General features: G+C 45.3%; 1 long non-coding RNA gene across 1 annotated transcript; it reads right to left on the reverse strand.

The window, feature by feature from the left end:
- Positions 1-4482: 4482 nt before the first annotated feature.
- LOC115189505 (uncharacterized) lies at positions 4483-6322 on the reverse strand. The gene is made up of 2 exons (XR_003876928.1): positions 6247-6322; positions 4483-4546 (listed from the first exon to the last, which is right to left on the reverse strand). It is a non-coding gene; the product is annotated as an uncharacterized LOC115189505 (long non-coding RNA).
- Between the last annotated feature and the right edge of the window lie 24 nt (positions 6323-6346).

The following is a 6346-nucleotide window of genomic DNA, read 5'->3' on the forward strand; positions in this document are numbered from 1 at the left end:
ATATTATTAGTTAGTATTAGTAGTTAGTTCACAATGGGCTAGCCCCTGTCCAGTTTGGCAAAAAGTTATGTCTGTGTGACCACCTAACTGAAATAAGTTCAAGGTTTACTTTAATCATCCTTTCCTTTCAGTACAGAGGCATCAAAGCTGGGGGCGAGAGACTGAAAAACAGCTTCAAGGCCATCAGACTGTTAAACAGCCATCACTACCCGGCTACTCATCCCGCACCTTCGAGGCTGCTGCCCCCTATACATAGACATGGAATCTCTGGCCACTTTAATAATGGAACACTAGTCACTTTAATAAATGTTTACATACAGTTTACTCATTTCATATGTACTGTATGTACTGTATACTAGTCAATGCCGTTCTGACATTGTTCATCCTAATATTTAGATATTTCTTAATATAGTCTTACTTTTAGGTTTGTGTATTGTTGTGACTTGTTAGATATTACTGTACTGTTGGAGCTAGAAACACAAGCATTTCACTACACCCGCAATAACATCTGCTAAATAAGTGTATGTGACCAATAGAATTTGATTTGATCAAGGCTTTTACTAATTCCAAGTTTATTATCAAGTTCTTAGAAAACATACAAATGATGTCACAGCTTCAGGTCTTCAGGCACGGGTCAGTCATGATAGACAGGTACACTGACCAATTAGATCTTTTCTTCTGGCCCTTAGCTTTCGAAGAGTTATGGCAGATGACAGGAAAGGTATTTTACAGTCACTCAGAGACCACAGCATACACATTTGAATGTAATGAACTCAGAATCACAGGTTGTCTGTGTCTCCCGTGTTTACAGCTACATTCATTTCACCAGTATACTAACTGTTATATGATCGTGGGTCAGGTTCAGTAGGAGCCATTTCAAACCCACTGCGTATGTCACAATGAGAGAACTGTCAGTTCTTTTTTTGGGGGGTTGCAACAAATGCAGATTTATGTGATGTCAGAAATAGGTGTGACGTTGTGAGGTCACAAGAGAGAATTACCATTTTATGTGATGTCACAGAAAGCATTGACAGGAGAGTCTGGGTGCATCACAATAGTCTGAAATAGCTTCCTCAACTCCTTTCAGATATCTGCACTTGTTACGTAGTAGCAATCCAAAGCCACATGGTATTGCTTTCTCCAGTATTCTCTCATCAGTGTAGTTGAAGGACAGGAAGACACTTCAGACCCTTGAGATTCCATGTCTTAACTAAATACAAGTTACATCAAAAATCAACATAAGGGATTTGGCCAGCTTCTGGTTTCCATGCTGTCACGCCACCCACCCACCCACCCACCCCCCACCACCACCCACCCACCCACCCACACACACCACACACACACACCACACACACACACACACACACACACACACACCACACACACACACCCACACACACCACACACAATAACTGTTTATAACACACTACTTGTAAACAATACAAGAAAAAAAGGGGGAAAAGTATATTTAAAAAACAAGCCTTTTCTTTGTAAAATGAAGAGGCGGCGGTGAAAACACTATTTACAATGGCACTTTTTCCTGCAGAGGAAAGGTACAAACCAATGTCCCAGACAGGGTGTTTTTGAGTCTGTGTCAGTTTGCAGATACTTCTGAGGCCGAGGAGGTGGCAAAGCTTAGAGTAACAGAACAACTGGTGCAAAGCTTAGAGTAACAGAACAACTGGTGCAAAGCAGAGTAACAGAACAACTGGTGCAAAGCTTAGAGTAACAGAACAACTGGTGCAAAGCTTAGAGTAACAGAACAACTGGTGCAAAGCAGAGAGTAACAGAACAACTGGTGCAAAGCAGAGTAACAGAACAACTGGTGCAAAGCAGAGAGTAACAGAACAACTGGTGCAAAGCAGAGAGTAACAGAACAACTGGTGCAAAGCTTAGAGTAACAGAACAACTGGTGCAAAGCTTAGAGTAACAGAACAACTGGTGCAAAGCAGAGTAACAGAACAACTGGTGCAAAGCTTAGAGTAACAGAACAACTGGTGCAAAGCTTAGAGTAACAGAACAACTGGTGCAAAGCAGAGAGTAACAGAACAACTGGTGCAAAGCAGAGTAACAGAACAACTGGTGCAAAGCAGAGAGTAACAGAACAACTGGTGCAAAGCAGAGAGTAACAGAACAACTGGTGCAAAGCTTAGAGTAACAGAACAACTGGTGCAAAGCAGAGTAACAGAACAACTGGTGCAAAGCAGAGTAACAGAACAACTGGTGCAAAGCTTAGAGTAACAGAACAACTGGTGCAAAGCTTAGAGTAACAAAACAACTGGTGCAAAGCAGAGTAACAGAACAACTGGTGCAAAGCTTAGAGTAACAGAACAACTGGTGCAAAGCAGAGAGTAACAGAACTACTGGTGCAAAGCTTAGAGTAACAAACAACTGGTGCAAAGCAGAGAGAGTGAAAAGAAACAGAATCCAGAAGACTGGAAGAGGTCTCTGCTTTCTGCTTCCAAACCCTGCATGTCAAAGACGAGGAAGACGCAGTGGAGACAGCAAAGAGATTCCATGGCCATCTCTTTGTCTCAGTCTGTCCTATACTGGGACGATTGGCATATTCACAGACCTAGTGGCCAACTCTGCCATTACTCATGACTTTCAGTGGGTCCTGACCAATAGGGGCTACAGGAGGAGGGTTCCTGCCCCCCCCTCCGACCCATGGAAAGTTGGACATTGTGTGATGGGCCAAGTTTGATTTTTGAAAGTGTAGTGCAGCCGATATCGGTGCTCTGTTCTGCTGACGTGTGTTATGACGACGTCACAACAGAAGGCAGGTTAGGCTCTGCTGATGTCAAAGTGACAGAGGGTTGTTGTGTTGATGTCACAATGACACAGAACTCTTTCACTGTGATGACGCAAGGAGAGAACAATTCTGAAACTCTGGCATCTTTCTAGAACTCCGACTTTCCGTGCTGAAGATCACAGACATCATGATTTGACCCAGATTTGACCTAGCTCCTCCCACAGGATCATGATGTAATAGTAAGATGATGTAACAGTGGCACAACAAACAGGAGCAGGAGGAGCAAAACTGAATCTCAAATGGCATTCTATCCTCCACATATTCGTATAATAGACCAGTGTACTATATGGGGAATAGGGTGTGATTTGAGACTTGGCCAGAGCCTGCCGTGCCCTCTCTACATGATCTTCAGAGTGCTACCCTCTCCTACATGATCTTCAGAGTGCTGCCCTCTCCCTACACATGATCTTCAGAGTGCTACCCTCTCCTACATGATCTTCAGAGTGCTGCCCTCTCCTACGTGATCTTCAGAGTGCTGCCCTCTCCTACATGATCTTCAGAGTGCTGCCCTCTCCTACATGATCTTCAGAGTGCTACCCTCTCCTACATGATCTTCAGAGTGCTACCCTCTCCTACATGATCTTCAGAGTGCTACCCTCTCCTACGTGATCTTCAGAGTGCTGCCCTCTCCTACGTGATCTTCAGAGTGCTGCCCTCTCCTACATGATCTTCAGAGTGCTACCCTCTCCTACATGATCTTCAGAGTGCTGCCCTCTCCTACGTGAGCTTCAGAGTGCTGCCCTCTCCTACATGATCTTCAGAGTGCTACCCTCTCCTACATGTTCTTCAGAGTGCTGCCCTCTCCTACATGATCTTCAGAGTGCTGCCCTCTCCTACGTGATCTTCAGAGTGCTGCCCTCTCCTACGTGATCTTCAGAGTGCTGCCCTCCCTACGTGATCTTCAGAGTGCTGCCCTCTCCTACGTGATCTTCAGAGTGCTGCCCTCTCCTACATGATCTTCAGAGTGCTGCCCTCTCCTACGTGATCTTCAGAGTGCTGCCCTCTCCTACGTGATCTTCAGAGTGCTACCCTCTCCTACATGATCTTCAGAGTGCTACCTCCTCCTCCTACATGATCTTCAGAGTGCTACCCTCTCCTACATGATCTTCAGAGTGCTACCCTCTCCTACGTGATCTTCAGAGTGCTGCCCTCTCCTACGTGATTTTCAGAGTGCTGCCCTCTCCTACATGATCTTCAGAGTGCTGCCCTCTCCTACATGATCTTCAGAGTGCTGCCCTCTCCTACGTGATCTTCAGAGTGCTACCTCTCCTACATGATCTTCAGAGTGCTGCCCTCTCCTACGTGATCTTCAGAGAGCTGCCGTAGGTCTGCTGTACCACCACCTGCACGTTATCCAGGATGAGTTCAAAGGCCATGCTCCATACAGACTCCACAGACTGCTTGCAATCAACCTGCCATGACATAGATATGGCCTTAGGCCTAACACACTTGAATCTAATAAACTAAACACACATGAGAAAAAAGAGGAAAGCACTAATTGAAATGGAATCTCAACAACGGGGGTAGAATGATCCTCGATCCCCAAACAGGTCCTATTTGACCATGGCCGAGTGGTTCCCTCACTGAGACAGAGGTGAAGAGGGAGAGTTAGACCACAAATGGGACTGTACCTCTTCATGTACTTGATGATCAGGTCAATTTTCTCTAGGTTTTTGTCGTTGATCAGATCAGTGCAGTACTTGATTTCCTGCAGAATGTCCTCCTCCATGGGGTCTGAGGGGGGGAAAGTACTTAGAAAAACGCAGTACTAACATCTTCAACACAGTCAAAAACACAACTACAGTTGTGGCAAAAAAGTTGAGAATGACACAAATATTAATTTCTACAAAGTTTGCTGCTTCAGGGTCTTTAGATATTTTTGTCAGATGTTACTATGGAATACTGAAGTATAATTACAAGCATTTCATAAGTGTCAAAGGCTTTTATTGACAATTACATGAAGTTGATGCAAAGAGTCAATATTCGCAGTGTTGACCCTTCTTTTTCAAGACCTCTGCAATCGCCCTGGCGTGCTGTCAATTAACTTCTGGGCCACATCCTGACTGATGGCAGCCCATTCTTGCATTAACAATGCTTGGAGTTTGTCAGAATTTGTGGGTTTCTGTTTGTCCACCCGCCTCTTGAGGATTGACCACAAGTTCTCAATGGGATTAAGGTGTGGGGAGTTTCCTGGCCATGGACCCAAAATATCAATGTTTTTTGGTTCCCCGAGCCACTTAGTTATCACTTTTGCCTTATGGCAAGGTGCTCCATCATGCTGGAAAAGGCATTGTTCATCACCAAACTGTTCCTGGATGGTTGGGAGAAGTTGCTCTCGGAGGATGTGTTGGTACCATTCTTTATTCATGGCTGTGTTCTTAGGCAAAAATTGTGAGTGAGCCCGCTCCCTTGGCTGAGAAGCAACCCCACACATGAATGGTCTCAGGATGCTTTACTGTTGGCATGACACAGGACTGATGGTAGCGCTCACCTTGTCTTCTCCGGACAAGCTTTTTTCCGGATGCCCCCAAACAATCGGAAAGGGGATTCATCAGAGAAAATGACTTTACCCCAGTCCTCAGCAGTCCAATCCCTGTACCTTTTGCAGAATATCCGTCTGTCCCTGATGTTTTTTCCTGGAGAGAAGTGACTTCTTTGCTGCCCTTCTTGACACCAGGCCATCCTCCAAAAGTCTTTTGCCTCACTGTGCGTGCAGATGCACTCACACCTGCCTGCTGCCATTCCTGAGCAAGCTCTGTACTGGTGGTGCCCCGATCCCGCAGCTGAATCAACTTTAGGAGACGTCCTGGCGCTTCCTGGACATCTTGGGCGCCTTGAAGCCTTCTTCACAACAATTGAACCGCTCTCCTTGAAGTTCTTGATGATCCGATAAATGGTGATTTAGGTGCAATCTTACTGGCAGCAATATCCTTGCCTGTGAATCCCTTTTTGTGCAAAGCAATGATGACGGCACGTGTTTCCTTGCAGGTAACCATGGTTAACAGAGGAAAAACAATGATTCCAAGCACCTTTTGAAGCTTCCAGTCTGTTATTCGAACTCAATCAGCATGACAGAGTGATCTCCAGCCTTGTCCTCGTCAACTCTCACACCTGTGTTACGACGAGAATCACTGACATGATGTCAGCTGGTGCTTTTGTGGCAGGGCTGAAATGCAGTGGAAATGTTTTTGGGGGGATTCAGTTCATTTGCATGGCAAAGAGGGACTTTTGCAATTAATTGCAATTCATCTCATCACTCTTCATAACATTCTGGAGTATATGCCAAATTGGCATTATACAAACTGAGGCAGCAGACTTTGTGAAAATTAATATTTGTGTCATTCTCAAAACTTTTGGCCACGACTGTACTATGGCAGCAAATGTCCCCCTTTTCCATAGATGGTAGTAAACGACCCACTCCCCCCATTCTGTACCTGATATGGTAGTGACCCATTCTCTGATTAGTGTTCGGATGTCCATGAAATCACAGGCTCCAGCGAGGGTGGGTTCGGGCGAGGGGTGAACTTGGACAGA

This window comes from Salmo trutta, unplaced genomic scaffold, assembly GCF_901001165.1.
Source record: "Salmo trutta unplaced genomic scaffold, fSalTru1.1, whole genome shotgun sequence".
In the NCBI taxonomy this organism is placed as follows: domain Eukaryota; kingdom Metazoa; phylum Chordata; class Actinopteri; order Salmoniformes; family Salmonidae; genus Salmo; species Salmo trutta.